This window comes from Saccostrea cucullata, unplaced genomic scaffold, assembly GCF_032062105.1.
Source record: "Saccostrea cucullata isolate Sc308-1 unplaced genomic scaffold, CSIRO_AGI_Scuc_v1 ctg9400, whole genome shotgun sequence".
Lineage (NCBI taxonomy): Eukaryota > Metazoa > Mollusca > Bivalvia > Ostreida > Ostreidae > Saccostrea > Saccostrea cuccullata.
In genome coordinates, this window is record NW_026922536.1 from 1 (window position 1) to 11,394 (window position 11,394).

Below are 11,394 nucleotides of genomic sequence, written 5' to 3' on the forward strand. Positions count from 1 at the left end.
AAATTTTAATTTTAAAATTTAAAATTTTTAAAATTTAAATTAAAAATTTTTTTAAAAAACTTCCCAAAATCTTTTTTTGGTTTTTAAAAAAATTTTCAAAAAGTAAAAATTTTTTAAAAATTAATCCAAAAAATATTTTATTTCGGGTTTTTTCCCTTTTAAAAAAACGGGGTTTTTTTTTTTAAAAAAAAGGGAAAAAAAAAAAATTAAATTTTTAAAAAAATAAAACCATTTAAATTTAAAGGAAAATAAATTTTAAATTTTCTTTTTAAATTTAAATAACAGAATTTAAAATTTTATTTTAAAAATTTCCTTTTTTTTTTTTTTTAAAAAAAAACAAATAAGGTTTTCCCAAAAAAAAACAGGGTTTTTTTTTTAGTATCAATTTTATTTTTTAAAAATTTTCTTTATTTTGAAAATTTTTTTAGTTTTTTAAAAAAATTTTTTTTTTTTTAAATAAAAACTTTAAAAAAACTTAAAAGGGCCAAATTTTAAATTTTTTGACAAATATAAAAATTTTAAAAATTTTTTTTTATTTAAAATTTTTTTTAAAAAAAAAATTTCCCCTTTATTTTAAAAAAAAAAGAAAAAAAAAATTTTTAAAAAAAGGGGGGTTTAAAAAAAAATCTTTTTAAGGGGTTTTTTAGGTTTCTGGAAAAATTTTTAAAAAAAATTTAAATTTTATTTTTTTAAATTTTTTTTTTCAAAGTTTTTCCCCCAAAAAAAGGGAAAACAAAATTTAATTTAAAAGTTTTTTAAAAAAAAAGGGTTTTTGGATTTAAAAATTTTTTAAATTTTTAAAAATTTTTCCCCAAAAAAGGAAAAAAAATTTAAATCCCAAAAGAAAAAACAAAAAATTTTTTCCCCAAAATGAAAAATTAAATTTAAAATTTTTTTTTTTTATTTTTTTTGGTTAAATTATTTTTCCAAAAAGGGGGTTTAAATTTTTAAAGGCCAAAAAAAATTTAAAAAAAAACCTTTTTGAAAAAATTAATTTATAAATTTTTTTTTTTCTCCGGGGAACTTATTTTTTTTAAGTTTAAATTTTTAAATTTAAAAATCCCCAAAAAAAAATCAAAGGGAAAACCCCCCCGTTAAAAAAAAAATTTTGGGGTTTTTTTTGGGGGAAAAATTTTTTTTTTATGAATTAAAAAAATCAAAAAATTTTAAAAAATAAAAAATTTTCCCCAAAAAAAAAAATTTTTTTTAACCCAAATTAAATAAATTAAAAATTTTTTTGGAATTATTTGGGTTTTAAAAAAAATTTTTTTTTTGGGAAGGGCTTTTTTTTTTCTAGTTTAAAAAAAATAAAAAAAATTTTAAAAAAATTTTAAAAACCCAGTATTAATGTAAAAAAAAAATTTTTTCCCTTTCTTTATAATTTAAATTTTTTTAATTTAACCTTTTTAATCAAATTTTAACCAAAAAAAAATATTTTGTTTTAAAAATTGAATTTTTTAAAACCCCAAAAATTTTTTTTTAAAAAAAATATTATTTTAAAATTCATTTTTTATTTTTTTAAATTTAAAGAAAAAAAAATTTTTTTTGTTTAAATTTTTAAAAAATTTTTAAACCTTTTTGAATTTTTTTAAAAATTTGGGGGGGTAAATAAAATAAAAACCTTTTTTTTTTTTGGGTTAAAAAATTTTTTAAAAAAAATAACTAAAACAAAAATTTTTTGGGGGGTTAAAAAATTTCAAACCAAAATTTTTAAAATTAAATTTTTAAAAGAATTGGTTTTAATTGGGTTTTTAAAAAACCCTTTAAATGAAATTTTTAAAAAAAAATTTTTTTTTGGGTGGGGAATTTTAAAAAATACTTTAAAAAAATTTTAAAAACGGGTTTTTAACTTTTAATTTTTTAATATAATTTTAAAAACTCTTTTTTTTATTTTCCCCCATTTTTAAAAAATTTTATTTTTAAATTATTTACATCTTTTAAAACCCCATATTTTTGATTTCCCTTTAAAATTTTAAAAAAAAACCAAAAAAAACGAATTTCCTTTCCTAAGAATTTGCACCTAATTTTTATAAAGTCTATAAGTTATTACACAATGTTTAAGTTATTGCATTACAGGATTCAAATCAGTAATCTCAGTAATTAACTTTTACCCAGGAGTAAATGATCCAAAAACTCTATAGAAATATCTTATTGATTCTTAAATCTGAGTGTGTACTTATGATGTGAAGTTTGTAAGTTACAAATTATTGTCAAAGAAGTCATCTCAATAATCTTATGCTTTGACCTTGACAAAGTGTCCTTAACAACAAAGTGTATTCCTACAACCATTCTATATGTAATTAGTATGATGAATATGGTATGATAAAGATATTCAAAATATTATTAAAACACAGATTATGGGACACTTGCATCTTTATTGGGGGTCTTATTGAGACCAATTTTAAATTCAAAATTAAACATGATACATACACAAACAAAATATATTTACAGTTCCAGGAAAGTTAAATAATAACATTAAATCCAGCATCTGGATATCTGTGTTAATTTCTAGGGGGTTGTAAAAATTAGATGAAAAATAAAAGGTTTTAATGTGTAATTCCCATACATAACAACAGTCTTCAATATGAATTGGTAAAAATAAAAGTCACATTCACATACTTTGAGGTCAGTGAGAATTAGTTTTTAAAGAGCTCATGCTATCAGAAAATCATATTTTCATATTTTCAATACTTGATTTGACTAGATCTCAGTCTGATAAATGGCTACATCTTATTCATAGTCAGTGTCTGACAGTGAAAGATACAATCCTGGCTCCTTTCTTTGTCATCCTGTAAACCACAGTTTATGATCATACTGGTTAAATTGGTTGGAAATCATATTTATCTATGTGCTTCTTAAATCCTCCATCCACCTCCTGTTTGATTTTCTTGTTTCAGTGTTCCAAGAGAGGATATTCTGTTAGTCTTTGCATAATCTGATAGTCTTTCACCATTCTGAGAGTAGACATAGATCATTTCCACAAGCCCTCACTAGAATATCCTGGAAAATAAAAAATAATGTCTTATTTAAAAATTTTTTTTAATGTAATATAAGCTTGATGGAATTCTAAATATAGACAAAAAGGGTATAAATACAAGGTGTAATATCAGATTTTGACTTTTCATATTAACCATGGGTAACACCTCCAGTAAAGAAAAGAGTAAAGGAATGAGTAAAATTCAGTGTGGAGAGAGAATTCTTTCAGAGAAAGATGTAGACAGAGGTATACCAGTTAAAATAAAAAAAGATGGCACTATTGAGATCATTTCTCAAGAAGAATATAACCAATTATGTCCAGAAAAGGGTGTACCTAATGTTGTCAGAGATTACATAGAAAGACCCTTGATTGCAGAAGAAGCAAATGAAGAATATAACCATTTATTACCAAAAGAGGGTAAGAATTACTTGGATTACCCTGAAAGACCTTTGACTAGAGAAGAAGTCAAGTTTATAGATGATAAGAGAAATCAGTTGTCAGAAAAAAGATTGTTAAAGACACATGATTTTTAGCCCACAAAACCATTGGAGATACAAGGATTACAAGATATAAGGATTAATGGAGGAAGTCCAAACTGAACTCTTGGAAGACATTAAGGCTCATTATGAGAGTAACTTTCCAGTGTTTGTTTATTACAAAATTATGTATTCTGATTAAAAAAAAAAGTTTTCACTTTCATTTGTTGTGCCTTGGACCATTTAAATCGACCTTATGGTCAAGATTGTGATACACACTCTGATAATCATTTATGATGTCTCTATGATGTTTACCTCAAAAGTTTGAATCAGGGTATTTGTGTTCAAAGAGCTGAAGAAACTATACAGACAGATCTATAATGATTTTGGAAGCATACATATTAATGAGGTTAAAGGAGATATAACACTTGAATTCATTACTACATTATTAAAAAGAAAGAACACAAACTCATAGAAATGATATTGAAAGTACCTTAAATGAATAAAGTGTCATGCTCCAAGGTGTGCTTTAACAGAAGGTTTACATCAGTTATATGGTTACAGTCTTTATACATAATCAAGAGGGTCATTAAGATTTCTTTTCTGGTCATCCTGATGGGGCACATTATAGTATTTTTACCCTGTGATATAATGTTAATATTAAATGAAAAATTCAGAATTCATCAGCAATTGAAATCAAAACTTCCTATCTTTATGCTATTAAGGAAGCTGGGGGTTAACACATTAGCCATATTTAACTTATTCTATAAATATGCTATCTTCAGCTGTTAACTATCATTTGGCAAAGAAAAATTTCATACATTTTAGTTTTAAAAATTTGATCATGAATTTGTATGCCTTTTCTTCTTCTTCTTCTAAAGGATATCAATATAGTTTAAACATGACCATGACCACCAAGCCCTCTTTATTTAAAAAAATCATATATCATTTACTTATCAATTCAAAAATATAAAAATGCATATGTTAATAAATAAATAAAAATTACAATTGTATCTCATTGAAACTTTACCTTCAAGTTTGTGTGTTTCTATGTTGATTGACTAACTGTGTATTTCCAAAGGAAGAGCAGACAGTCTGAACTTCATAGAGAATTCATTATAGATGGTTAGGAACAAAACATTTCTTCCATGTTGATGACTGTAGAAATAAAACCATTTTGTTAATATGACAGAGTACTGCATTAAACAATGCATGTTTAAATACAACATGTACAATGCCAAAAAAAAAAAAAGATCATGGAAATATTTGTTTTTAATCTCGAAAAATTGTTTTTAACATTAACTCCATATGAGAAAAGCTCATCATGTTATCTATAGATAATAAACAAGCACAACTACTGTATTAATATCATACATAAAATGATTATCAGATTAATTATTTAGACACTAAAAGACTTTTTATTAACAGCAGATTCAATTTTGGTTTCATACCTGTCAGTACTGCATACAAAAAAATACATTTTTTAGCATCATCACAGTACAACATGTAGTCCTTCATTTTTTGAAAAGCTCATTACCAAGAAACAAAAGTGAAAATGAAATTATATGTATACCATATATCACACATATTTAGAATCAAAACAAAAGCAAATTACTATTAGGATAAATCTTTTGTAAATTCATCCTTTTCTCTCATTACATTCCCAATCAATATCTCTTTGATCACCATTTAGTAAGTCTGAATTCCATGGGTAACATACATAATGAATTATGAAATTAAATCATAATCTATACAAAAGGACTTATTAATATTCTGAAGATCCCTTGATACATTTTAGGTTAAATAAGGGTGTGCTTATATGAATGTAAGTTAGAGACATTAGATCACATAAGTATTACACAGTAATTAAAGTAACCATATAATCATGGTTAAATGCAAAGATGACCATCATAGTAAATGTAAAAATTAAAACAAGACTAACTTACCAGAGATATTCAACTATATGCCCAATAAGCCTATCCATTAAATAATCCAGTGAAATAACATCTCAGCTGATCCTAAAAAAAATCATACAATTCAGTGATACACATTTAACCTCATTTTACAATGTAAGTAAAGCAATAATTTACAGACAAAAGGGATAGAAATGTAAAAGATACCATGTATTTTACCAATCTTTAGTGAATATTTTTCTGATTGAAATTCAATCATAGAATAACCATCATAGAAATAATAAATGCACTCTGAGTTAGGTGCAGGTTATACAACTGTAAATCACATGAAATGAGGATAAATACAGCATTTCCATTCAAAATAGAACTTTACATATAAATAATAGTTAAATGCAAAGATGACCTTCATAGTAAATGTAAAAATTAAAACAAAACTAACTTACCAGAGATATCCAACCATATGCCCAATAAGCCTATCCATTAAATAATCCAGTGAAATAACATCTCAGCTGATCCTGAACAAATCATACAATTCAGTGATACACATTTAACCTCATTTTACAATGTAAGTAAAGCAATAATTTAAAGACAAAAGGGACAGAAATGTAAAAGATACCATGTATTTTACCAACATTTAGTGAACATTGTTCTGATTTAAATTCAATTATAGAATGACCCATCATAGAAATATTAAATGCACTCTGAGTTACATGCACTGGTTATACAACTGAAAATCACATGAAATGAGGATAAATACAGCATTTACATTCAAAACAGAACTTTACATATAATTATGATTAAATGCAATTATGATCTTCATAGGAAATGTAAACACAAAATTACCTGTGGAATATGTCAGAGAAACGATTTTAAAAATGAACACGGTCTCAACATGCACATGGCAAAAATGCATCAGGATGATTACTTCAGTGGTCATAGAGAAATTGAGCTTTAAACAAGAAAAGCTTGACCGCAGTAAAATCATCATAGTAAAAGAGAGGAAAAACAAAAGATAGTCCTACATTTTCTGAAAATCTAAGTTCACTTCTTAGAAACAAAAGTGAAACTGAAACTTTAATTTTACAAGTGTATGACGTCATAATGCATAGGTAGCTCGCTGACTAGACTGTGTACAAAATCGTACACAGTACGATCAAAAGGTAAGTCTAACATATTTATGCACACGGCCCTAATTTTTTTGCACACGGTCCTTACAGATGATGCAACAGATATAAAAAGATGATGCAACAGGTATAAAAAAAGATGATGCAATAGATATATAAAGATGATGCAATAGATATATAAAGATGATGCAATAGATATATAAAGATGATGCAACAGGTATAAAAAGATGATGCAACAGATCTAAAAGATGATGCAACAGTAAAGGTATATAAACCAGCGCTGGACATTGAAGTTCATTCTTCGTTAGCATTCTGAATTAGACACAGGTAAAATATGGCAGAGGAAAATACAACAGAGAAAGTAACAGAAACACAGGATCGTATGGACGTAGATGACAGGAGTTTGATGTGCAGTATCTTAAATCAAATGAGCATTATCATGCAGATAATTCATAATGATATGGGTGATTTTAGAAAAGAAGTGATACAAAAGATTCGCCAACTAGGAAGGAAGACAGACCAGTTAGTGAAAGAAGTAGAAAAACTAGAGAAAAAGCCTCAAGAACCCAAGATTTCAGGGACCCACCAGACCAAACCTTTAGTGAAAGAAGGAGACAAAAAAGAGAAAAAGGAAGACAACAGAGAGATTCCAGGCCCCAGTACTACTCACAAGAGGAAACTATCCCTGATGACTGAAAAGGCACAGAAGAAGAAGAAAAAGTAAATTGATGTATTTTTTTCACTTGAATAAAATTGCTGTGTTCTTTTGTTTTGGTCTTGTGTGTTATTTGTTAATGTTTTGAGGAAATCCAGTTTGAAAGATGATGCAACAGGTATAAAAAAGATGATGCAATAGATCTAAAAGATGATGCAACAAGTATAAAAAAAGATGATGCAATAGATATCAAAAAGATGATGCAACAGGTATCAAAAAGATGATGCAATAGATCTAAAAAGATGATGCAACATATGTACTGAATTGACCCGGCTATCCTTAGAATCCCCTATCCCCTCCAGGGCTGCACTCCCTTGACCCACCTATCCCCCCCAGGGGCTGCACTCCCTTGACCCACCTATCCCCCCCCAGGGGCTGCACTCCCTTGACCCGCCTATCCCCCTCCAAACCTGCACTCAGTTGACCACCCCATCCAGGCTCCTTATACTACTAACAATGAGATGGCATATTTTGTGGAGTCAACTTTCACCTATAGATGCAAATGTTTCTAAAGGTATCACCAGTCAAGTAAGAATTTGGAAGTCAGGATTTATGCGCACTGGACAACAAATACCTGTAGAGCTTAGTACATTTCAAGATCTGCACCCACACAGGCGTTTGTTCTGCTTGATATTTTTCATAATGTTGGAAATATTTGGATCTTCTTTATGTTCATACCCAACACAACAGAACTATTAATTAAAAGTTGAATGTGCATGTAGATCTATGCATTGTTATATCTGAATGCTTGTATCTCAGCTCCTTTTAGTCCTGAAGAGTTAGAGATACTAAAGTACTTTCTGGCTTTCTCACATTTCAGGAAGCTCTTACCACGAGTCACTAAAGAATTGAAATTGATATAGTTTATTGCAATTAGATTGGTTTGTCCTTTTGATGAAAAATAGGAATTCAGTAAATGTTGGGGTCAGAATATGAATAAAAAATTCCCAAAGAGACAAACAATCATGTTCATTCCAAGCCTCCGTCTATCAGTACTTTCAGTACTTTGATTTTATACCATTATTACTCACATTGACTTCAGTGAGCATGCCGGGATTGGGGAAAAGCTACCGCCCATGTAGTTTTTTTTTAGGGACCGTCTCAAAATAAAGGCATATTTACTTTTATAATAAGAAAACAGTATCGCGAGAGCCTCATCATTGCAATTTCCAAATATTTCTCGCCGAGAACCAATCCTTTAAGACTTTGTTTCTATTGACAACAGCTCAAAATAAGGCTTTCTAAGACTGCGAAAATTAATCGTTGCAAACTAGTTTATCCCCGCTTAATTGCGAAATTAAGTCATCGCGAATTAAAGTTGGTTTAAAGTATAGGAATGTGCCATAGACACATGCATAACGTTACTTATATATGTTTTTCTTTAAATAAAAAGGCTCAGGCTTTTGAAGAAATTCCGCAATTTTTATACATGTCATATTACAATTCAAAGTGTATAAAGAATATCCTGTCATTGCAAAGCTCCATAAATCACTTCTAATTTTTTATCACGTGAGTAAACATTGGTATCTATGTTTAGATTAAAATGAACATCAATTTCTTGATATATGTAATTTTACAATTTTGTTACGGGGTAAAAATTTCGACTTTTAATCAGACCTTTTTGTGAACTTCAAAGAACCCTGAAACACATTGAGAGACATATAAAAAAAATTGTTGCATGAAAAGATTTAATTTTCAAGCTTCATTTTGAGACTTTTTGAATTAATTTATAAATTAAAGAGTTGTCCTTCCTGGCTGAGGATCGGAGTCCCTTAATTATATGATGAGTGATACTATATTGTACATTATACGCACAATCCGACTTAACATGATATAGCCTTCTTTTTAGACGGGGCATCTACAAAAAACGAATTTCCTAGTATTTAAAGAGTGCAACAAAATGTGACGCAAACAAAGAATTGCTAAAACATAATAAATATGCAGGAGAGCTTATCAAAGGATGATGGGACATAACCTTGGGCTTATTTTTCGAAGCCGAATTATATCTAAGCTACAACGATTTTTATAGTTTTAATTCAAACAAGCCGGTCAAATAAACGGAACAGGTAATCCAGGTCAGAAAACTTGAATTTACTCTGTTAACACTAACTCTCTGTGCACATGCAACGTTCTATACCTTTTCATATGCACTACTGTAAGAGAAATAAGACCCAAAATGTAGACCACTTAACTAAGCCATATCTTCTTTTTCATAATCCCCATTTTCTGCTTAATTTGCTAAAAACGGTGAAGATAATGAACAGTGTTCAATCTAAAATAACAAGTATATGAAGAGAGCATAAAAAATGGTCCTCTAAAACTTTTAGAGCTTGCTCTACGTAAAAACGCTTTTTAAAAAGATTTATTTATTGACAAAAAAGTTTAAGAAACAAGAATATAACAGCTTTATTTAAATTGTCATTTTGCAAGTTCTTTGGACCTTGTCAGCAAAAACAATCCTTAATTAATTAAGTCAAATGCTGAGCGAACTTCCAGATCATGAACGGGATACACGGCAGTTGTGATCGGTCAGCAGATGTTGCTCGCTCCTTCATGGTACATGTACCTAATCCCATCTCTTGATGTTTAAGAGGTCCGTTTTGCTCTGGTCCTGATTCATAGGATTTTTAGGTTTAGATCTTGTTCATCTCCTCCCGTTTATCATCGAATTTGCCCGATTCAAATTTTGTTCTTGGATGACGAGAAAAAAAGAGGAAAAAATACGGGGCGAAAATTTTCCTGTGTACAGTATATCTCTGTCAATTTCTAAAGATTTAATATAAGCTATATGTGTGTTCATTTTTCTAAAGAAAGGCTATAATCTCTACGTGACCATTTCTCTAAAAGAGCTGTATTTGTCTGTAAACCCTACCGTGGCTGTGAGGCATTCTTGTTAGTTCCTTATTGTGGTCGTAGGATATAACTTGTTAGTTCCATATTTTGGCCCTAAGATATAATTATTCACTTTTTAAAAGTAGTTGCAAGTTTTGCCTGTCTACTTCTGTGAAGTGTCTGATGTATATTCTTTTCCAGTTCTTAAGATGGCTAATGAATATCCCAGTCTTTTTCTCTAAAGTGAATGATGTAAATCTCTATTGATTTCTCGAGTTTATGATAAATATCCCGGTGAAAAAAAGGCCGATGTATATCCCTGTCCACTTCTCTAGAGTGACTGGTGTATATTTCTGTCCATTTCTCTAGAGTGTCTGATGTATATCTCTGTCCACTTCTCTATAGTGTCTGATGTATATCTCTGTCCACTTCTCTATAGTGTCTGATGTATATCTCTGTCCACTTCTCTGTAGTGTCTGATGTATATCTCTGTCCACTTCTCTATAGTGTCTGGTGTATATCCCTGTCCACTTCTCTAGAATGTCTGATGTATATCTCTGTCCACTTCTCTAGAGTGACTGATGTATACACCTACAGTGGTTGATGTGTATTTCTAGAACTCTCGACTAAATGATGTATATCTCTGTAAACTTTTCTTAATAAACACCAGACGGTTCCCGATCCTCAGGCAGACGACAAGACGACTTCAATACAATTCCTCTGGGACAAAGTGGAACTTACGTTCAACTTCAGCAGCAGTTACAGACAAGACCTCCGAAAGAGCAGGAGACCCCGTCTAGAACCCAGGGAACCCGAGGAGCCAAACCTCACAGTACTCCCCAAGAGTGGTACCAGATCGGGGAGCAGACGACAGGGGGGTGTACTCATCATGGGTGTTACAAGACCCTCCTCCTTATGGCTTCAGGGTTCTGCCCGACCGACCACCACCCGGCACGAGGGAGTGATACGACGATATACAGAGCTGGATGCTTGACAGTCAGCCCCACAAATCACCCCGATCTAGATACGATTACCCCCTCCCTCCTCCACCCTCACACCTTCAGGCTAGCGGAAGGTACACAAGCGTGATAAAAAAATAGGTCTCTGTTATGCTTGGGAGCTTAGATATTGAATACTACAGTATAAAATATGTATATCCACAATACTCCAGTAATTAAAAAAAATTATTCCAATTTATTTCAATCATATCAGTAAACTTGTTTAAAAGAGTTCTGAGATCTTCTTCTTCTTCTTCCAGTAATGTGCCTGGCACCAATGTTGGGCATTATCCCTGACAGGGCTTAATGAAATTCTATAGGAGGCAACGTGACCCCATTCACAAGAACGTTATTTAGAT

At 29.9% G+C, this 11,394-nt stretch overlaps 1 long non-coding RNA gene across 1 annotated transcript; it reads right to left on the reverse strand.

The window, feature by feature from the left end:
• Window positions 1-2,006: 2,006 nt before the first annotated feature.
• Window positions 2,007-5,942, reverse strand: LOC134261920 (uncharacterized). Its single transcript, XR_009990913.1, has 4 exons — window positions 5,810-5,942; window positions 5,400-5,471; window positions 4,484-4,611; window positions 2,007-3,000 (listed from the first exon to the last, which is right to left on the reverse strand). It is a non-coding gene; the product is annotated as an uncharacterized LOC134261920 (long non-coding RNA).
• Window positions 5,943-11,394: the final 5,452 nt, after the last annotated feature.